Source organism: Podarcis pityusensis (genome assembly GCF_964106645.2).
Source record: "Podarcis pityusensis genome assembly, chromosome: 1".
NCBI classification, from domain to species: Eukaryota; Metazoa; Chordata; class Lepidosauria; order Squamata; family Lacertidae; genus Podarcis; species Podarcis pityusensis.
Genome location: NC_138028.1, coordinates 24,811,574 through 24,835,414, shown reverse-complemented (window position 1 = coordinate 24,835,414; position 23,841 = coordinate 24,811,574).

Genomic DNA, 23,841 nt, shown 5'->3' with positions numbered 1-23,841 from the left:
CTGGTTTTATATCTAATCCATTAAAGAAAGAAGAAAATAACATAGTGAAATGTTTCTTTCCTGAGGCTGAGAAGCAATCAATACATTCTGATTTTCTCCTCCATTAACTCTTTGTGACTGAAATCATTGTGTGACCAGGCAGAGCTTTGGATTACACCAGAAGACACATTGCCGGCCTGATCTGCACACCAGTAAATCTGGAAATGGGCGGAAACAGCTGAGGCTCTGGGGGAAGAAGTAGACAAGAAGTGGTCGACCCAGAAGGCTGGCTCCCTACCCATCGTCCTTCCCTTCCCTGCCTCTTTCTAAGTTTAAAAGCAGGGGTTGCCAGCTGTCTCTTTCTTTTTTCTTTTCTGACAGAGGATCATGTGCCATGAACAGCTGCATTATCAGGCTGAAATTCAACCGGCCCAGCTATTTCCAACATGAAGCTGCCATGATGATGAAAGCTGCATTCTATAATAAATTGCAAACTGCAAAAAGGTGAACTTTCGTACAGAATGATGCGGAAATGAAATGGAATGGATGGATGAATGACAACACGTGAAACCAACAGGGAGTGAAAATGGACTGGCCCCTCCCTCGTTTCGTCATGGGCTGCATTTGAATTGGCGGGACACAAATTGTGCAGCTTTCATATGGGGCAATCACACCTGCCAAAGCCTTTTAAGATGGGCCAGGCCTGAGTGGCTGGGCATCTGTCTTGCCTGCAGAAGGCTCAGTTTCTGGCATCTCCAAGTAGGGCTGTCTGAAACCCTGGAGAGCTGCTGTCCGTAAGTGTAGATGATACCGAGCTGTTGGACCAATGATGGTTTGACTCAGTATATGGCAGCTCCCTGTGTTCCAAAGACTTTCCAGTGAGAGCATAGGCCCAATTCTCCTTGCTGTAGAGCACTGTTTCCCAAAGTGGGTGATACTGCCCCCTGGGGGCCTTGAAATGATGCAGGAGGGCCGTAGTAGCCTTGGGTGCATTTGGGGGCGTTGAATAAAAGTAAAGGGGCTGTGGAAGCATTAAGAAAAGAAGAGAATTTGGGGTGGGGAAAGTTTGTACACATTTCATCTGTTGTGCAATGACACTTACCGCCAGGTCAGGTGCTGTTGTGGGATGGCAACAATGCCTCTCCTGGATCTGGCAGTCGTGCAGGAGGCAACGAGTTTTCCTAGACTTGGGTGAAGCCTTTTTGGCTTCACGCAGGCCCGGGAAGTGGATGGCAGCTTGCCTGCCTATTTGGCCAATGGCAGGCAAGCTGCAGCGTCTTTCTCTTTGTTCTCTTAAAGAAGGTAGATTTCCAGGGGGGTGCTGAGTTTGTGTGTTTTTTCCAAAAAGGGGGCAGTAGGCCAAATAAGTTTGGGAACCTCTGCTGAAGAGGAATAATGCTTAGAGGAGACAGGAGGCGAAGGGGCGCCCTTGGGAGGGAGGCCAGCAGAGCACCACATGCCTTCAGTGGAGCAAGGAATCTGAGGGCACATGCCTCATTACTCTCAATTAGTGTGGCCAATCTGTTAATCACTTCCAGGTCGATGGTTAGCAAAGCAACTAGTTCCTTAAGTTGGCACTATTGAATTTAGAACGATAAGATCAGCATAAGTCACCCATGTCATTCCCAGCTTGCTGTTTTTAACCGAAGATAATGCCCTCGCTACTGAATCATTCCTATGGCACAGTTCTACAAGCAACAAAAGAGTCCAAGTCCACATGGAACTTATTTATTGAATTAATTTATATCCCACCTTTTTCTCTCTCCAAAGGACTCAAGGTGGCATTTATGGTTCTCCCTCTTCTCATTTAATTCCAAAGGCTTTTAGAATCCACTCTCAGGCCTGGTTTTTGGATTAAAAAAACATTTTCCAGTTCTGATTTGGATGCAAACAGTGGCTTGCACAAACAAGAGTTTGCCCAGAGTCAGATGTCATGGTAAACTATGGTTACCACAAACCAGAGAGGGAAGTGGATTGTATGAGGGCAACACACAATTAGCTAAACTGTTGTTTGGCCATGCCATTGGCTGAGCCATAGCTAGCTGTCAGAAGTGAGCCTGTAGAGGAGGGAACCAAGAGAGAGCCAACACATCAAAGCCAAGAAGACCTTGTAGCCCGAAAAAGAAATATCCTGTCTACGGCCCAATGGCTTGATGATACATCACTGTTGACATGGTGTTCACAGCTACAGCTCTAACAAACAGAAATGTAGGATTCTCATTCTAGTTCCAGAAATTCCTGTCAGGCCTTTAGGTCTGAACTGGACGTAGAATCATAGAATTGTAGAGTTGCAAGGAACCCCAAGTGATTTGACCAAAGGAACACACTGACCAATATTAGCAATCTACAGAGTCTTCATTTCTATGCACTAAAAATGGACAGAGAAATTCATGAGGCTGAGTTTCACCGGATAATACTGAAAAGTGCCTCTTCCTTAGCAGAATCTCAGTATGAAACAGTATGCAATAGTACACTACCTCCTTAAAGTTTCTGACCTCAGGTCAATGCACTTTCAGTTCAGGAGGCCTCTGCACTAGGAATGTTGTCTTCATGTTCTTATTTTCTGATGTTTTAAACTTTGGAGAAGGCATGCTTTGTTTTGTTTTGTTTTCCTTTGTAAACCATTTTTAGACACATGTGAGAAGTGGGGAATACATTTTTTAAGAATAAATAAATACTAGCTTGACACAAGGAAAGAAATAATCAAAGGCTTAGGCAGGTATTCTGCTCACATGTAAGAACCTACTGATGAGCAGTGTGAGCGGAGGGCAAAGGTCTGAAGGAGGAGGCTCTCATGTGCTTTAAAACCCTTCATAATCAGTGTTCTGGAACTGTGCAGGGAACTCTGATGAGTAAAGGAGGTTGCAATGTCCTACTGTGGGTGTAGTATATAAGAAAGAGCAGACACACGCGCTGATGTTAATGAGTCATCTTTGGTTTACTTTGTTTGGCATGTCTTATATAGCTCTACTATCACTAGTGCCAACTATTGATGTTAACTGTAGACCAGGGGTCAGCAAACTTTTTCAGCAGGGGGCCGGTCCGCTGTCCCACAGACCTTGGGGGGGGGGGAATCTATTTTTTTAAAAAAATATGAATGAATTCCTATGCCCCACAAATAACCAAGATGCATTTTAAATAAAAGCACACATTCTACTCATGTAAAAACACCAGGCAGGCCCCACAAATAACCCAGAGATGCATTTAAAATAAAAGGACACATTCTACTCATGTAAAAACATGCTGATTCCCAGACCGTCCACGGGCCAGATTTAGAAGGCAATTGGACCGGATCCGGCCCCCGGGCCTTAGTTTGCCTACCCATGCTGTAGACCTTCCAACATTTCTCTGATGAGAATACAGACATCCTAAACTACTACTACTATTATTATTATTATTATTATTATTATTATTATTATTATTATATTTATACCCCGTCCATTTGACTGGATTGCCCCAGCCACTCTGTTCAGCTTCCAACAAATATAAACACATTTAAAAAAAAAAACATTAAAAAACTTCCCTATACAGGGCTGCCTTCAGGTGGCTTGGGGGTCGGATATCTCTTTATCCTACAACATTTCTCCAGTGAAAATAGCGACATTCTGAGGAAAAGCGGGACATTCCAATATCAAATCAGAAACTGGGATGGCTTTTGTAAATCTGGGACTGTCACTGAAAAATAGGGACACTTGGAGGGTCTGTAACTGCAGCTGCATTTACTTTACAGCACCCAGATTCCCATATGTTATAGAGGTTACCTGCTTCAAACCTTTGCTCTCCATTTAATTTGGAGAGAAGCAGCGACAGAGTTTAGTATGGTCATCCCTATTTCCCTGCTCATGTGCCAATTTGGCAAACGTAACACCAAAACAGGGCTTAGGTCAGTTACAGAAAAATATACCAATGGACAAAGGTTAACTTGTTTAGGCCAAACCTGCATTGGGCCGGACAGATCAAACCCAAAGCCTTCAGTCTAGTGTGTGGTCTTTCTTCACTGTCTGCAATGGAAAGAACCAGGCAAATGGCCAATAGGCACCAAGTACTAGCCAGCTTGGTTTTCTTTACGCCTTGCCCAGAACTCAGGAATTTAGCATCACATCAACATTGTGAATACGAAAGCAGGCCTGGATTTTCTCATGGCAACCCAACCCGAACTGCAGGTCCAGTGATGCATCATTTTAATCAGTTCGTACATATTCCAGAAACCCACTGAGAAGCTCATAAAGAGCAGGACCAAATTGTAACTGGGCAGAATATAATCCTTCCCTGGTTGCTATGTTCTCAGACTTTAAATAGGCCAGGATGATGCAAAGAGAACATTAATTGGATTAATATGCCGTGGTCCTTCACAGAACGATTCCCCAAGAGGGACACACACTTTAAGTTCCTACTGCAAATATTCTGCAGTTGCTCTGTTTGTTTCTGCAGTTGTATTATTGCACATGAGTAGTCCTCTACCCTCGTCTGCAAACAAACAAACAAACAAAAAAGGAGAATCAATTGGGTTACCAGGATTACAGCATTGGCTGTATGAGCAGCCAAAAACAATGGTTGAATGTCTTTCCGTTTTATTGCACATTTTCTTTTTTTTATGAAAATTCAGAATTCTGAAGAACTTATGTTTGTGTGTGCGCACACGCTTGAAAGGATGAAGGAAAATGCTATTTCCATATCAGATTGTTTGTTTGCTTTAAAGCATTTGTTAAACACTTAATAGTTAAAAAATATCCGAGCCGTATACAATAGCTTCTCTACAGTAGCTTCTCTACTGCTCTTTCTCTTAGCTCTTTTCAGTGAACTCCCTGGGGAACTGGGATCTTCCTAACCACCACCACCACCATTCCTGACCTCTGCACATTAGTCTAATTTTCTGTACGGAACTTCCTGGGTGATAATTTACAAACCTAGTGTCACCCATCTAGGTTTTTATGTACAGAGTGATGCAGCTAATGATACCACAAGCGAGCAATATGGAGCCTTGTGACAATTCCGGTGTTGATTGCTGCTGGTCCAAAAGTAACTAAAAATGGTAGCTATTGCAGCCCAAACACTCACTTCTTACAATACCTGACCAATGAGACTTTCCATGTGTGTTATGGTAACAGACTCCCACCCCTTCTCAGTTCAGCCACAGTCCTGAGATGGTCTTCTGCAGATTGCTTTGCAACTTGGATATATGAACATTTAGCACTTTCTTAAAGAAATGGGAGTGCCTGATCACCTCATCTGTCTCCTGAGAAATCTCTATGTGGGACAAGAAGCTACAGTTAGAACTGGATATGGAACAACTGATTGGTTCAAAATTTGGAAAGGAGTACGATAAGGCTGCTTATTTAACTTATATGCAGAATTCATCATGCAAAAGGCCAGACTAGATGAATCCCAAACCGGAATTAAGATTGCCGGAAGAAATATCAACAACCTCAGATATGCAGATGACACAACCTTGATGGCAGAAAGTGAGGGGGTAATTAAAGAACCTTTTAATGAAGGTGAAAGAGGAGAGCGCAAAATATGGTCTGAAGCTCAACATCAAAAAAACTAAGATCATGGCCACTGGTCCCATCACCTCCTGACAAATAGAAGAGGAAGAAATGGAGGCAGTGAGAGATTTTACTTTCTTGGGCTCCATGACCACTGCAAATGGTGACAGCAGTTACAAAATTAAAATACGCCTGCTTCTTGGGAGAAAAGCAATGACAAACCTAGACAGCATCTTAAAAAGCAGAGACATCACCTTGCCGACAAAAGTCCGTATTGTTAAAGCTATGGTTTTCCCAGTAGTGCTGTATGGAAGTGAGAGCTGGACCATAAAGAAGGCTGATCGCCAAAGAATTGATGCTTTTGAATTATGGTGCTGGAGGAGACTCTTGAGAGTCCCATGGACTGCAAGAAGATCAAACCTCTCCATTCTTAAGGAAATCAGCCCTGAGTGCTCACTGGAAGGACAGATCCTGAAGCTGATGCTCCAGTACTTTGGCCACATCATGAGAAGAGAAGACTCCCTGGAAAAGACCCTGATGTTAGGAAAGATGGAGGGCACAAGGAGAATGGGACAACAGAGGACGAGATGGTTGGATAGTGTTCTCGAAGCTACCAACATGAGTTTGACGAAACTGCGGGAGGCAGTGGAAGACAGGAGTGCCTGGCGTGCTCTGGTCCATGGGGTCACGAAGAGTCAGACACAACTAAACGACTAAACAACAAAGCACAACTCCAGGGTTAATGATGGAGAAGTCACACTGGAGTTGTGCCTTTTTCTCTTTAAAACTTTCATGGCCCGGCAAACAAACCTGCATATTATTATCATCACCATCAGTTCTTAGTCACTATATCTTGCCCAGGGCAACCCAAAGCAAATTACAAACAAACAAAAGGCAAAAAAAATCCCATTGAATACATTAAAACCAAGAGAAAAAACAAATGCATTTAAAACATCCCACTCACTATAGAGGCTATAGATTGTTAAAGGCCAGGTACCTGGTTATAGAGGAAACAATTTGCCTGGTTTCTAAAGATGTATAATGATGGTGCCAGTCTGGGAGTCCTCAACACTGCCACCAATACCAGCTCTGTTAGCTCAGTCAGGGAGGCTGCTGTGGTAGGAGGTAAATCAGCAGAATCCCTAATCTATCCCAATTGCCTGAGGCCAGAAACACACACTCTAGAGAGCCTGGAGGTGGTTCTTGGCATCCTTCTGTCTCAGGAGACAAAGGAGGAGTGTGCCTTTGGGGGTGAAGTCAAACAGTTGGAAGGTTACAGTGCCTGCTGTGGCTGGAGAGACCGATATGGGAGAGACATGTTTTGTTGCAGATGGGGCAGTTAAAGGCATTCCGTTTTGCTGCTGCAGAGGCACCATGGCATTTCTTCTCTCTGCATTCCTCCCAGTGGTCAGTCTTCCTCTGGTCACTGCTATGTGTGCCAAACCTAACTGTTTGTCTCCAGGCACTGTGGTTGTCTGCAAGGGATTCCCTCATGGCAGGGTTGATGGAGAGAGAGAGAGAGAGAGAGAGAGAGAGAGAGAGAGAGAGAGAGATGGAATGTTTATTGACCATAGCAACTTCCCCTGCCCAACCCTCAAGTCTGCCCCGATGCTGCCCCGAGAACCCAGGTGGGCACAGCTAGCTCCATAGACACTGGCTCCTATGGGCCCCCAAATTATTTTTTGAAGGGGCTGGGCTCCCTCAATGTTCAGCTCTGCCCCCGGCTCCTCACAATGTTGCATCAGGCCCCTGCAATTTTCACCCTCTGGTTGGATGAGACTGGGAGTGGCCGCTGGGACCATATAACACTGGTCCTGAGAGATCTGCATTGGCTCCCAGTACGTTTCCAAGCACAAGTCAAAATGTTGGTGCTGACCTTTAAAGCCCTAAATGGCCTCGGTCCTGTATACCTGAAGGAGCGTCTCCACCCCCATCGTTCAACCCGGACACTGAGATCCAGCACCGAGGGCCTTCTGGCGGTTCCCTTATTGCGAGAAGTGAGGTTACAGGGAACCAGACAGAGGGCCTTCTTGGTAGTGGCACCCACCCCGTGGAATACCCTCCCATCAGATGTCAAGGAAATAAACAACTATTTTACTTTTAAAAGACAACTGTTTAGGGAAGTTTTTAATGTCTGATGCTGTATTGTTTTTAATGGCACAAGGAGAAGGGGACGACAGAGGACGAGATGGTTGGATAATGTTCTCGAAGCTACCAGCATGAGTTTGACTAAACTGCGGGAGGCAGTAGAAGACAGACGTGCCTGGCGTGCTCTGGTCCATGGGGTCACGAAGAGTCGGACATGACTAAATGACTAAACAACAACATTGTTTTTAACACTTGATTGGGAACCACCCAGAGTGGCTGGGGAAACTCAGCCAGATGGGCGGGGTATAAATTATTAGTATTAGTATTAGTATTCTACTCTGCTCACCCACCCAGGTCTCAGTGATACAGACCAGATCAGCCTCCTCATCTAAAATCAGATCATGGATGACAGAGAACTTTTTCAGAGCAAAGCTAGCATTCAACCACTTATTTGGTCTTAAACATACATAGTGTTCATACAAATTATGCAGCTGCTTAAGGTGGGACCAAGAGATTGTAGGATTACTTGACTTTCCTTCCTTGAACGACAGGCATCCTCTAACAGAAAATCAAATATTTTGAAACTCCGTCAGGTTCAGGGTGGTCTGCCATGAGGGGTTGCTTTTTGAGAATAACAAACCCCAAGATCCTGGTTATAATTTTTTTCTGGATCCAAGTTTTTCTGTGTGCAATCAAAGTATATTTAATATTAAGCTCTAAAGATGTTGGAGCAATGTCACTGTGACCTTTCTGTAGGCAGAATATGGTTCCCCCCCCCCTCTCCACTTTGAAATCCACTATAAAGGTGATTAAATAAATAAAAAACAATTAAGCCATCACCATTCCCCTCCCTGCACATTTGACAGCATCTGATAATATAATTTTGTGGCCATGTTGCCAAATAATAGGAAGTTTATATGTCTAGATTTAATTTGAATTGGTCAGTTTCAAAGGGCTTTTACACATGTTGAAAGTTTAAAAAGTTGTTTGTTAAGTACTTCAATTATAATTCATTTAAAAATCCTATTATGTTTGGTTACACAAGACTGCGTTTAATATACTTAAAGACACAGTACTCCTTAGCTGTGGCATATTTATGGGCCGAATGTTAAAAGGTTTATAAAACAAGGCAGTATATCCACCATGTCAAGCAACTCTCTATGAACATAATGATTCAGTCTGTCTGTTTGTAATTAGGTATGAAATAATTTATCATGATGAAGATAAGCGAGCAAGAGAATTTGAAGAATAACGCCATACTGTATTTTATTGCAAAAAGAAAAAGAAAAAAAGAAGTTTCTTTAATCTATCCATCATTTATAAATCACCTACCTCTGATTTTTTTTTTTTTTTTTTTTTTTTTTTTGCCATGTTGCTGGCAGAATTCAAAGTAGAACAGGTTCTGAATTGAATGTGTGTCAAAAATTACAAACAGGATGTCAACAATCGAAAGATTCTTCGCAGTTGCTGAATATAAGATGAGGGTTGACAGTTGACACTGATTGATTTGGGACTAGGACTTGATGCAATGGATGCCACTTGAAAACCTTTAGAAAAAGTGATGATGAGTCAAGCTGCAAGATAAGGATTCAAATGATGGGTGCTAATCTAGAGTGCGGCCACTCTTATCTGCTAGCCTGCCAATTGAACCTGAAGCCTTGCAGGATCAAATCACCTCCAGAGATTCCCCAAAACGATTTGTACAAAATATACTGAGAGTCTGGCAGGGGTGGAGGGGGACAGAGAGAGAGAGAGAGAGCACTTGAGGCTTCTGGTGTCATCTCAAAGAAACATACTATAAAGTTTTTGATAGATAGACAAACAGCAACACCCTCAGACCGATATTAAGGATGAGGTTGACTTGTGGGTAGGGACACTGCTTTATTGCATGGTTGCAATCATTGCACAGATTGATGAGTCTGGCCTCCAGCATGACATCTCATGCATTTTCAGGCTTCTGGCATTCCCATCTTCACTTTTATTTTATCAAAAAAAATAAAAAGCAGCAGCAGAAAAAGAAAGTTACATCCAACTTCTGACAGCAAAGTTTGTCAGGTGCACGAGATGTTATAAATCAGGGATCAAGAACATGTGACCAGCTAGATGTTGTTGCTGGACTACAACTCCCATCATCCCTGACCATTGACCATGCTGGAAGGGGCTGATGGGAGTTGGAGTCCAACAATATCTAGAAGGGCACAGGTTCCCCACCTCAAGTTTCCATCGAGTTTCAACCTTACCCAAAAAAATATTCTGCCCAGAAAGTAATGGTTTTTTTGTTTTTGGTTTTTTAAAATATTTTATTAAGGATTTTCTTGTTTTACAGAAGTAAGTGTAATGCCTCGTTTTTTTTTTTTTCCATGTAACATTTTTACAAATCCGTTTCATTTGTTGAGGCATTAGGGGGAGAAGAGAAAAAGGAAAAAAGAAAGGGGGGGTAGAGAGAGGGAAGATGGATGGGGGTGGGGTCGGGTGGCGGTGTTTCTATTATGTTTAATGTATGTGGAGTTTGGTGTCAGCGTTGCTTGTGTTGTTCACTTGTGTTCCTTTGGTGGTGAGAGAGGTTGGGGTTGGCCTAGGGTGTGATTGTTTGCTTGTGATTGGCTGTGGTGATCTTTGTTTTCGATGTTAATGTGAAACAAGATAGCTCTAGAAAACACAGTTTCGTAATGGAAGCAACCCATCAAGCAGATCTGGTGTGCTGTTTTGCCATTGCTCTGCTGTTATGGGGCCCTGGGTAGCTCCATGATCCATATTGGAATGGCAGCATATTTCATAATTATATCCAAGTCTGAAAAGGGTTGGTATTATTTCTGTGTTGATAACTGCAATTTGGGTGTTACTAGACATGTAGTATATAAATGATGAAGCCTTTAATCACCGCATCTCTTAGGGGCCCTGCAAATTAGCTGTGCATACAGGCTTTTGAAACCTTCTGCATTGTATCTGAGATCTCGTTCCTCTGCTGTAGTGAGAGGGTGTGCACAGGAACCAACCTGTCAATTTATCTAATTATTTCCACAATAACACTCACTGGTTTCCATAAACAAAGCAGCTTCCAAAAATGTAACTGATACAAATGCCATTTAAAACTAGAACACGAATGCAACAACGACGTCATAAAAGCAATCTAAGTGTAATTTCAAAAACCAAGCAACTGCTTATCGTTTATATTCTCACCTATATATTTTAGACAGTGTAGTTTCTGAAGGTATTATTTTCCATATATGGAAGTGGATGGTGCTTGATCCCAAGCAATTTAGGGACAGGGTGGCAAACCCCTCCCTGGTCTGGGGCCTGAATCAGCCCCCCTCCCCATCAAATTTTCTCCCTACCCTGACCAAACCAATTTCAGCAGTGGTGGAAAAAAGAAAAAATTGTTTCAGGGTGGACAGAGATGCTTAAACTTCTCCATTCAGACCACTGCCCTGTTGGGAATGCAAGCTGATCAGTTTACGATCATGTATGTGAATATATATTGCAGATGTGGTGTGTGAGGTGGGAAGCAGCTACACCCACTTTTGTCACACTCATCATTGGCATGTGGCCCTTGAAAGGTTGGACAGCAATGAATGCTATGCTTGGGACAAGAAAAGCTTAGCCATCCCTGATTTAGGTCTTCAAATTTAGGTCTTCAAAGGTCACTAATTTGTAACAGAAAATGGGCCTTCAGAATAATATATGCCATGAGTTTGTAAAGTGGAGGTTCTAAATGGACTGCTCCAGATAGCATCATAAAGCCATATTCTGCATGCCGCATGAATGATAGTGGCTATTCCATTTCCCTTTTTACTTAAAAACCAGCCTAAACATGTGAAAATGTACTACCTATGCATCTGAAGCTCAACATCAAAAAAACGAAGATCATGGCCACTGGGCTCATCACCTCCTGGCAAATAGAAGGGGAAGAAATAGAGGCAGTGAGACATTTTACTTTCTTGCGCTCCATGATCACTGCAGATGGTGACAGCAGCCACGAAATTAAAAGACGCCTGCGTCTTGGGAGAAAAGCAATGACAAACCTAGACAGCATCTTAAAAAGCAGAGACATCACCTTGCCAACAAAGGTCCGTATAGTTAAAGCCATGGTTTCCCCAGTAGTGATGTATGGAAGTGAGAGCTGGACCATAAAGAAGGCTGATCGCCGAAGAATTGATGCTTTTGAATTATGGTGCTGGAGGAGACTCTTGAGAGTCCCATGGACTGCAAGAAGATCAAACGTATCCATTCTTAAGGAAATCAGCCCTGAGTGCTCACTGGAAGGACAGATCGTGAAGCTGAGGCTCCAATACTTTGGCCACCTCATGAGAAGAGAAGACTCCCTGGAAAAGACATTGATGTTGGGAAAGATGGAGGGCACAAGGAGAAGGGGACGACAAAGGACGAGATGGTTGGACAGTGTTCTCGAAGCTACAAACATGAGTCTGACCAAACTGTGGGAGGCAGTGGAAGACAGGAGTGCCTGGCGTGCTCTGGTCCATGGGGTCACGAAGAGTCGGACACGACTAAACGACTAAACAACAACAACATGCATCTGAGTGCAATGCTGTTTTGAAAAGCAATCTCAAGCTGTGAGCCAGAATCTTCAGAAGGAGCGTATCTCTATTAGGTAGGGCACCTTCCTAAGTCCTGTTCAGGTGTTACTCACATAAAGGGACAATCCAAGTCCATAGGGGCTGCAAGACTATTTATCGAGCCCCTTCCTGCAAGTTTGCAAGTAGTTTAAGAACAGGGATCAGTTTGAAGAGCAATCTAATCCAGCATTCTGTTCTAATTGTGGCCAATCAGATGTCTGCGTGAAGTCCACAAGCAATACAGAAAATTTACCTGTGGCCCTCAGTGGTAAATGGACTAGGGGGACTAGGCTAGTCCCCTAAAAGTTCCCCTGGCAACTTCTTCTCAAAGCCCAGGAATCTTCTGCCTGGCTTAGGGAGGGAGGTACAATGCTCTGATGGGTTCAAGAGCCCCCCCCCAAAAAAAAACCTGGTATCATTCACCAGGTACAGTAAACATTTCCATTGTCGATAGCATTGAAAACTTTGTTTTCCACAGTGTGGTTCCAGATCATGTAAGTTTTCTTCCCTTGCTGCAGTTACCTTGCTGAAATGCTAGCTCATATATTCCTAATAGATCTCTCCACTTATAGTTCTTCTGGCTGGCATTTCAGCGTGTTCAGCGTTACAGGTCACGGGTCGCCCCCTGCCTCCTAGACAAAGATCACTTATCATCTAGCTGACGCCATTTTTCATGGAGACCATTAAACGAATCGATTCTATTGATTGTTTGCAAAGAATTAAGTTACTTTTGGCATGTACAAAATTGGAAAAGGCTTGAAAGGCAAATAATATAATCAAGAGAAGGCTTTGGCCCTCCCTGTACCTGATGACAGAACAATTTTCACTGCCTTTGAGGCTAGAGCCAGGCAGGTATGTATCTCTTCACATGGCTATAATTTCCTACAGAGAATTTTTTGAGTTTTATTAAAGGAAAGGGGGGGGAGCCTGTACAGCCTGTTTTTCCACCCAAAATGCTAAAAAGGACAATATGCATGAATCTACAAATGCATATATAGAAAAATAGCATTGCATTAGGTAAAATGGGGAAAGGAAAGGAAATTAGCTTATCTCTCCAAAATGTTTTCCCAGAATGGGGCAGGCTGATGTTGTGGTCCTGCTACAGAAGCAGATGTGACACCATGACAAATGCTAAGGTAACATCACCACCACAATCCAGTTAACACCAAGCAGCAGGGACAACAACGTAATAGTTATAGAAACATGAGCTGACTCATGTAACTCCAATAGACAACCAATAGACAACTCTAGCACAACCCACCAAGCATGACTGGGTAGGATAGAAGGCACCAAAAAAAGCAGAGCAATGGTTGAATGACTCATTAACATCACCCCGGGCTGTATACACTAGTGCTGGGCGCTTCCTTGACATTTGAAAGGCCAGCACTTCTTACATTATTATTTTCTTGCATGAGATCCAGCCATGACAAATGGTTAACCATGTACTGTCTACAGAATTCAGTTCATTAGTCTTGCCGCATCCCAATGATTATCAGCTTCTGGTGACACAGAACTAGGCCTTTTCACTGCTGGCCCCTGTGTTATGGAATAAGCTCCCATCAGAAATACAAGGGGTCCCATCTGTATTGGCATTCTGCTGGCTTTTGAAGGCGCACCTGTTTATACAGGCATTCCCTTGAACTCTTGGCCTGAGTATCCTGTTTAATTACTGTGTTGTTTGAATGGGATTGTTTTATCACATATTTTAATTATGGATGTTTGTATAATGTTTTAACGGGATTGTTTCATTGTGCGTCTTAATTGCATGTTTTAATTATGGATGTTCATATTTTAATGCTTGTGTAATTGGTTTTTAAACTTGTAAATAATCCTAGAAGCTTGTTTTGGCATGGAAAATACCGTACTACTGCCTGATAGGAGGTCTTAGGCAGAAGTCTTTTCCTGCTAGAGACTGCAGGGATTGAACCCGGGACATTTCCCATGCATTGCCTCTGCAGAGATCCCCTTTGCCCCCCTCCCAAAAAAAAAACTGGACAAGGACGGGGATAATCCAGGGCAAAGATGGGCTGTATCGTGTATTATTGCCTCATTTCAGAAAGGAGCAAGAGGTAGAACCCCAGACGTTGTTCTTGTAACAGCAGGAAGAGTCCACACTAAGAAAGTGTCTGCTGGAATGTGGGTTATTGCCTCCTTTGACAATGTTTATGCAGTAAAAAAACCTAGCACCACTGTAGTGTGAGCCATGTGAATCAGATGCTCAGTAGATGCACACCCTGGCCCCAATGTCAAACTATCTCAAAGGGAGGAAATACACAGTGTAAAGTTAAAATTTACATGTGATTGTCTCATATTTGTACTGCAGGTACATTCTGATGCTCTGTCATTGTGGGGGGGGGGGGTGTGCTGTGTATTTCATTTATCGTAAAATGCCTAGTACATGTTAAGCACTGTGGAAACAACAGCTGACAATGTACTGGTACATATTAATTTGGTAAACCGAAATTGCTACCAGGTAACTAGACATAGCAGTTTGAAAGCACATCAAAGTGCAAGTAGATAAATAGGCACTGCTCCAGCGGGAAGGTAAACGGCGTTTCCATGCACTGCTGTGGTTCGCCAGAAGCGGCTTAGTCATGCTGGCCACATGACCCGGAAACTGTACGCCAGCTCCCTCGGCCAATAAAGCGAGATGAGCGCAGCAACCCCAGAGTCCACGACTGGACCTAATGGTCAGGGGTCCCTTTACCTTTTTAAGTAGACATTGTGTGCTGATATCATTCAATATGGTTACAGCAAGTCCATGTATATTGCTCCGGGTCTTTCCACAGAAGGAGAACCTTGGGATTTTCTTAGCATGACTTCCTAGCTGCCTAAATCTGGGAGGCCACTTTTATATGCTCAAACTTCAGTTAATCCTGGTTAATTATATTATTCACGAACTTTGGGAGCTTAAATCCCAATCTTCCACCTAAATGCATAATTAGGAGCCTTAATTTGAAGCATTACTTTGCAGGAGCTAAGCCACTGAAATGAAATAACTGATTATGGCTTGAGGGAGTCGGAAAGCATTTTGTGAAAAATGGCAGGGAACCTTCACACAATCCAGTCTCAATTTCTGGTGCATTTTTGGGGGGTCTCTCTATAATCTCCATTTGTCTGTGACATGAGATGGCTCCTTCGGTGCAACCGTAAATAAAGCAGGCCTACCACACAGATGCAGCTGGCCTTGTTTTATTTGCACTTCTTGATGTGTTTTATCCAGTGTGAAAGCTTCTTGAAAACCCCAACTCTTTTCTTCTGGTTGAGTATCAGCTTAATTATAGGGCTCTGCAGATGAATCACAGCAAGTGACTAATGAAACAGGAAGGAAGCAGTTTGCAGGTCATCAATTTGATGCCATTTACCTTGAGTGTGTCCTTTCCTCTCCTGCCCTCACTGTCCTGGAAGAAAGATAAGGCCGCTAGCTCAGTCCATTCCTAAGAATTGAATTGTCAATGCATTTTAATTTACGGGACACAAGTCAGCTGTCTTGACATCAGCAGCACATTCCCTCTTGATTATCAGCTCACAAATGAGAATAAGCAGGTCACATATAAGGCGGCAGCTTTCACTTTGGGCAAAACACGTCTGAACTTTTGAAAATTATTGTTGTATTCAACTTAGTTATACTCAGGCCACATTCACACAAAAATGCCACTTTAAGCTGTTATGGCTTCCCCCAAAGAATTCTGGGAGCTGTAGATTGTTAAGCATGCAGAGGGTTGCTTGTAGTTGTTGTTTAGTCGTTTAGTCGTGTCCGACTCTTCGTGACCCCATGGACCAGAGCATGCCAGGCACTCCTGTCTTCCACTGCCTCCCGCAGTTTGGTCAAACTCATGCTGGTAGCTTCGAGAACACTATTCAACCATCTCGTCCTCTGTCGTCCCCTTCTCCGTGTGCCCTCCATCTTTCCCAACATCAGGGTCTTTTCCAGGGAGTCTTCTCTTCTCATGAGGTGGCCAAAGTATTGGAGCCTCAGCTTCAGGATCTGTCCTTCCAGTGAGCACTCAGGGCTGATTTCCTTAAGAATGGAGAGGTTTGATCTTCCTGCAGTCCATGGGACTCTCAAGAGTCTCCTCCAGCACCAGAGGGTTGCTAGGAGGTCCCCATTTCTCTCATAGAGCTACGATTCCTACAGTTCCATGTGAAGAGAGATTGGTTGTTTAACAACTTTGAGGATATAGCTCTTGGAGGGAATGAGTGGGAACCTTCGCACCATTCACAAACTACAATTCCCACAAGTCTTTGAGGGGAGCTATGACTGTTTAAAAAGGCATCATAGTGCTTTAAACCTATGGTATGAATGAGGCCTTAAGAGTAGAGCTATTTAAATTAATGGATTTAACTTACTCATGTTCATTAATTTCAATTATTCTACTCTTAGGAAAAACCTATTTGAATACCATTCTATGGGTTTATTTAGTCATTCATTACATTGGTGTTCTTTTTTATAATTTACAAAACCCAACTGTCCAAAATGGTATATAATAAAAACACTAAAGCAACAATAAACACACAGTAAACAATGATTCATACATTCTGCTTTTCAAAAAGCCAATATGGAAATTAGCTGTGCAAGAATACAGTCTTTTTGTTGAAACCAATCTTGTTGACTGCTATTTCGATCAATCTGTTGATGTTTAAATTGGATTTTCACATCATTTGTTCCTCTTTGTCAGGAGCTGCCACAAGCACTCTTGTCCTAATATTATGTTTATTTGCAACTTTGTTATGACATATGGCTATACCAAGCAAAATTTGACGGACTGACACCCCCCTTTTGCTTGTCTTCTTGCTTTGCATTCTCATCAGGTTGGTGGGGGGGTGCATTTTGGCAACCGTTTTCTTTCTTGCTCACAAAATGACAAAAGACTAAAACCCACAAGAAGTTCAACCCAACCTGCTCAAATGTGGACCCATAAGACTGGGCTAATGTGTGACCACTTATTCAGAACAGACAAAAGGAAGTGGTTCATAGTGTATAAACTATGGAACTCACTAACACAAATTGTGATGATGGCCACCACCTTGGATGACTTTAAAAAGGGATTTAGACATATTAATGTCTAAAGTCATCTTGAGATCATCTGAGATCATCTTCTGAGGCCCTTCTTCATGTGCCTCCTCCGTGAGAGGTCCAGAGGGAGGCAACACAAGAATGGACCTTTTTTGCAGTGGATCCCCATTTGTGGAATGCTCAGCTGGTGCCTTCATTATACACCTTTAGGCGCCAGGCAAAAATGTTCCTCTTTAAACAGGCCTTTAACTGATTGACAGAGGATACCCTTTTAAAATATGTTGTGGGATTATTGAGTTGTCTTTGTTTTTGTTTTTATTGTGTATTTTCTTGTTTGTGATTCAAGGACCCACCACCAGTATATTTGGGCTTCCACATGATGTATAAACCAATTCAAAAGAAACCACCAGAAAGACACATGGACACAGTATACTAGGTTAATGGGCTAAAAAAGGCCACAACTTTATTGATTATATCATGTGAGAGGTATTGGCTTAGGCAATGGATAAAACAACAGAGTGTGACTCCACCCCCTCAGGGATGGATGATGCAAATACAACTGAAAGCTCCCCCTGATGTCACCGGGGGTCATGCCATGGCCCTAGCCACCAGCAAGGGCTTTGGACAGGATCCACAACCACCGGATTCCTTTACCGGAATACCCATAAAGCCTCGCCAAACCCTTCTCTTCAGAAGGTTGGACCAAAACAACGTTGTCCCGGGGAATAGAGCAGCCAGCTCATCAAAGTCCTTTTTTATGTTCCAAAGCAAGTCCATGCTCTTTCTGAAAGTCAAATCATTCTCCCCCAGCTGGATGATTAGAATGTCAGGAAAACCAAACGAAGCAGCTTTTGCCTTCAGCAATGGCATAAGCTCTTCCCAGCGCATGCCGTGCCTTGAAAACCAGGAAGCTCGAACCCTTGATGGAAGACCCAAATTGAAGCCAAAGCCATATTCTTTAGCCCACAGATGGGCCCAGTGGACGATACTGTGGCCGCAGATCCAAACTTGCACAATGGGGGAGGCTGAAGACAAAGAAATGAAAAAGTAGGTAAGTGATAGTATTCTAAGCATGCACTATGTTCCATTTGTTTTTGTTTCTTTTGAATTGGTTTATACATCATGTGGAAGCCCAAATATACTGCAGAAATTAACAGTTACTAAAATGTCAGGGAAATGGAATAAACTGCCATGTGAATGCAGCCTCAGTATAATGCAGTTTCTGTATTCCACAGTGTTTTGGATCACAGCTTTAATCCAGGGACTCACAGGTGTCTAAACTACATTTTGTAAAATGTCTAAGCTTATATAACTTTATCTTCTTCCGTAAGAGGCCAATGTTATTTCCCTCTTGTTGTCCATCTTCTCAGAGTCCATCTGGTGTGAATGACTCCACTTAGTTAATTCTCAGGATGGCAGTTGATTCAGAAAACAAACTGCCTCTTTTTGTTCATGTCTAGAAGGATGCAAAGTAAAATAAAATCCTTTCATGGGTTGGCGTACTGATGCTTAGTGAGTGACACACAATAAAGAACTTTCTTTTCAAGATTAAACCTTCCCAGTTGCAGTGATAACAATACTGTGGAAACCTAGGCTTAAGGTGGCTGGCAGGAATGAAAGGTTTATCTCCAAGCTGCTTATTTATTTTATATTATTAGAGATCGCAGCTCTTAAGCACTGAAGCTTGGTGCTTATCCCCAAGAACCACACTCTGAAATGAAAACAGCCAAGTGCTGTCCAGACTCTATAAACATGGGTGAGATCATTAGGAGGGGTGTATTAGCTTTTTTATGTTGGTAACATCAGTTTACATCAGCCAAGCGTCTGTTTACCCTGCACAAATTAGCAACAACAAAAACCGATTGTCATCCTTGGGATTTATCTGTTGACTGTCAAGCATTAGAAAAGGCACACATTTTCTCTTAGGGCTGGTTCACACAGTGAACTTCTCCTACAGCCAGCTGGCTGTGTGCTTGCAGATGCATGGAAGGAACAGCAGTGTGCAATCTGAGCTGTACACATTTACAGCTAGCATCACTTCTGCAGCTGTGAAAAATGTATTGATGGTTTTCACCCATGGCAATCACAATGACCTGTATGCTGGTTCACATTAGAGAAGTTGTGTGCATTCAGATTAGGTAAAGGTAAAGGTACCCCTGGCCGTTAGGTCTAGCCGCGGACGACTCTGGGGTTGCGCGCTCATCTCACTCTATAGGTCGATGGAGCCGGCATTTGTCCACAGACAGCTTCCGGGTCATGTGGCCAGCATGGCTAAGCCACTTCTGGCGAACCAGAGCAGTGCAGGGAAATGCCGTTTACCTTCCTGCTGGAGTGGTACCTATTTATCTACTTGCACTTTGACGTGCTTTCGAACTGCTAGGTCGGCAGGAGCTGGGACCAAACAATGGGAGTTCACCCCGTCACAGGGATCCAAACCACCGACCTTCTGATAGGCAAGCCCTAGGCTCTGTGGTTTAGACCACAGTGCCATCTGCTTTCCTGCATTCAGATTAGGGGTGCTCAAAAATGGGGTACCCAGAAAACGTAAGTCAGCTCCATCTTAGTCCAGCATCCTGGTCTCACAGTGGCCAACCAAATGCCTATGCAAAGCCCAGAATCAGGCAATGAACACAACAGCACTGTCCCCACTTGTGTTCCCATATATGATTGCTTTATGACTGTAGCATCAGGTAATGTGTTACAAAGAATTCTAGAGTTGGAAGAGACTCTGAGGATCATCTTGTCCAACCCCCTGCAATGCAGGAAGATGCAGTTGTCCCATATGGGGATCAAACATGCAAGCCTGGCATTCTCAGCACCATACTCTAACCAACTGAGCTATCACAGCAGCCATGTTTGAATAGCTCCTCACATATATAACCCCAGATCTGGAAATGTCCATAATGCTACATATTTCTGTAAACCACCATCAAGGATTGAACTCTGCCATATGGAAGATGAAACAAGCTTGTTTTCTCCTGCTCTGGAAGATTGGACCTGACTTCAAGATGACTTCAAGATTCCAATTAAACATCAGGGAGAACTTTCTGGTGGTAAGAGCTGTTTGACAGTGAAGCAGACTTCCTTGGAAGGCGGTGGAGTCTCCTTCATGGGAGGCTTTTAAGCAGAGGTTGGGTGACCATCTGTCATGGATGCTTTAGTTCAGATTCCACTGAAAAGGATATATCAAGAACTCTGGCCAAAAGTTTCAATATAAGGAATAATTCCTACTCAAGAGTTGAAATGAAAAACGTGTGTATTCTGCTAAGAATAACAGTTTGAAGCTAGTAGTAGATTTAAACACAACATATAAGTATGATAGTTTTAAAGTAATGGTAAGTTTGGATACAACGTTTAAGTGCAGAAATAATGTCGTTTCAAATATACAGTGATATAGTACAAAGGTACATGAAATACCAGTGCACAACAATTGTTTTATACAAGTCTCAATAGCAGTCAAAACGAGTCCACATTATATAAAATTAGAATAAAGAATAAAGAATGAAGGATCAAATGGGGCCAAAAAGGAGTATCCGGAGTGTGAATCAGATGTACGGTTCAGTGGTGGTAACCAGGACAGGGCCCTGTTTCGGAGTACACGCCTTATGTGGTAGCTGCAATGTATGCAAATACGCACTACAAGTAAAGGAGTTCACCAACATACAGACTGGCTTCAAGTTTCAGATTGAACATTTTAGTAACTGTAACACGAAGAATAGCGTGTATGCATGGATATGCCCATGCCAAAAGATATATATAGGCAAAAGCACCAGACCAATTAAACTACGCATAAATGAACATTGATCACGGATCCGTAACAGAATACGAGAAGCCCCAATGGTGGAACATTATATACAACAAAAACACACGGAAGAGGATTTTGTCTTCTTTATTATTTGGAAACCAAAAGTAGATCTATATACCAGGAGAAATATTGATAGACTATTGTTACAACAGGAAGCACAATATATTCATTTGTTTGAAACGATGTCCCCCAAGGGCTTGAATGAACATCAAGACTACAGTTCTTTTCTCTAATAAACCACCATAGATGGCCTTGGACTTTAAATCCCTTCTCTGTTTACACCTTTAAGAAGGGAGAGCCTATCCTCCCTCTCCCACAGACACACATATAAGACAATGATTTCACTCCCTAATAGAAAACGCACAGAGAAACGCAAGAAAACTTGGATGCAATTATCTAAGGTGAGAAAACACTGAACTGATGTCCGTTTTTCACAAATAATTTGACTGGAAATAATAACTCTTGGAAATCCTTATTTCTAGACGCATGTCGAAATAGAAACATAAAAGAACTAAATGATACAGACTTCCAACAGATTTATAGTCGTCAAAAAACTGAGGTATGGAACCAAATATCATAATATGTGTTAACATACTTTAGAATGTATATAATTTATTATATTTATTATCTATGGATTGAAGCACCTTGATCTATCTTGACATATTTTTTGATATTACCAGCTGAAGAAGGCGTGTACTCCGAAACAGGGCCCTGTCCTGGTTACCACCACTGAACCGTACATCTGATTCATGTGGAATTGATTTATTGGTTTGACGTGACCCCCGCTAATTGATTTGCGATCCTCAATTAGCTCTTTATGGCCGCCCGGCACGCCTCCGCTCCGAGCTCTCAGTCACGCCTCAGCAGAGTTGAACACAGCGGTGAAAACTGTCACGTAGCTTCACTTAGCTTCAGACAAACACACACAGAGTCCAGGTTTGTCCATTTCAGTTCTTTATTCCGACATTCCCCAGGAAATCCCTGGGCTCACCGCAGCCATGACAAACCTGCATCTTTCTCCCTCAAAGACCAGAGGGGAACAGAACGTAACTCCTCCCAGCTCCTCCCAGCTTCGAAAGCTGACGTCAGAATGTTGAGGCATCATGGGAACAACTTAACCTGTTAAGTTCCAAACCCAACACCCCCTCTTGCCGAAAATTCTGACAAGACCTTTTTGAGTTCAACACCTTTCCCTTTGCCTTATGCCCCTTCCCGGCATCTTTCCCAGGCACCTGTTGAACCCCTTCAACACTCCCAGAATCACACTGTGCGACACTTTTCCACGCACTTGTGACCTGATACCCTACTGACCCATTTGGGCCAGCAGTTGTGTCTTCTCCGTCAGATCCTTCCCCCTCTGACTTGACACCCTGTTTGTGAGCTTTCTCCATTACGCTAACCGGAGATGAAGCCTCACACCTGGACACTCCTTTCACAACCTTTGGAGATGCCCAGACCTGCCCTGAACCCTGATCTTGGACCTGGTCCCCATCACCGGGTTCTGAACCCTGATCTTGGACCTGGTCCCTATCACCGGGATCAGCCTCTGGCTCCCTTTCCTCCTCAGAAACAGACAGACATTCTGAGAGAAAATCAGGACCATCCCTGAGCCTTGAACACCCATCCTGTTCACAGAACTCAGCCTGCTTACTTACCAGCAGCTTGGTTTGATCACCCTCTGGGTATGCAAACTTCCACCCATTGGTTGCAGGATCATATCCACAGAAGATCATTTCCTGAACCTTTGGACCACCTGCCTCAAAGAGCTCAAAGGGCTCTTTGGCTACCCTCCCAAACCCGGGAAAACCATGTACCTTTGCACCTTTGCATGCCCTGCACCCTAGGGACCTCCCACATTTCCGGAGTTTGCACCCTTTTGTGCACCTGTGCAACTTTTGCACATGACTGGGAACCTTAGCACACTGCGCCTGTGCTTTTCCAGCATTCCCACCACCCTCCAGAGGTGACTCCAGAACAAAGAGATTGTTCTGCCCCCTTTTCACGTTGGCCACTTGTTTCCCCCCTCTGAAAATGGAACAGGTGTTATTTTCAAAGCAAATTTTGTATCCCTGCTTCATTAGAGCTGATACAGATAACAAACAACAATTCAGTCCCGGCACAACGTAGACCTCTAGCTCCTCCTGTAAAGGAGAAAAAAACATGTTAGCCACAGCAGAAACCGACTTTCTCATTCCGTCTGCTAACATCACAGTTGTTCCTGTTGAAACAGCCCTGCAGTTCCGCATTTCGCCAGCAGGCTCGCTTAGCAGGTGACGACCAATAGTCGTATCCAAAACCCAGCGTGTCACCGTGTCCTGGCTGGAGTTGTTCTTCACAGTTGCCATAGAAGCAGTGATAAGAAAACAACCCTCCCCAGCGTCTGAACCACGTCCTTCCCTTGCGTTCCCACGCTGGCCTCCTCTCCGAGACTGACTCCCATGGGAACTCAGCTGGTTGACCTTGGGACCTTCCTGCCCAGCTGTCTCCGCTCTCCATGGGCAGCAGCGACGCAAGTGTCCCGTTGCATTACACACGTAGCAACCACGAACTCCAGTGGAAAAACACTGCCCTGGGCTCCTCCCAGCTGGCTTGGCCCTCCTTCTTCCGGAAAAGCACTCCTTGCCAGCTCCGCCCCCTCTGGCCTGGCTCCCACTGCAGCTTTCTGGGAACCTGCTTTGTTGACATTCCACTCCAGCACGCACAGTGGACAAGCCTTTACACTTGCCTTTGGAATCCTTCGCCCCCCCCGATCTGCTCACTAGCACTCCTTGAGGCTAAAACATCAGGAACAGGGGCACCAGCCATCTCTAGGCTTTTCTCAATACTTTTCCAGGGCTCTGGCCTCCTGCTGAAGCTTCACAGCAAACGCAGCACATCCCCAGACAGCCCTTG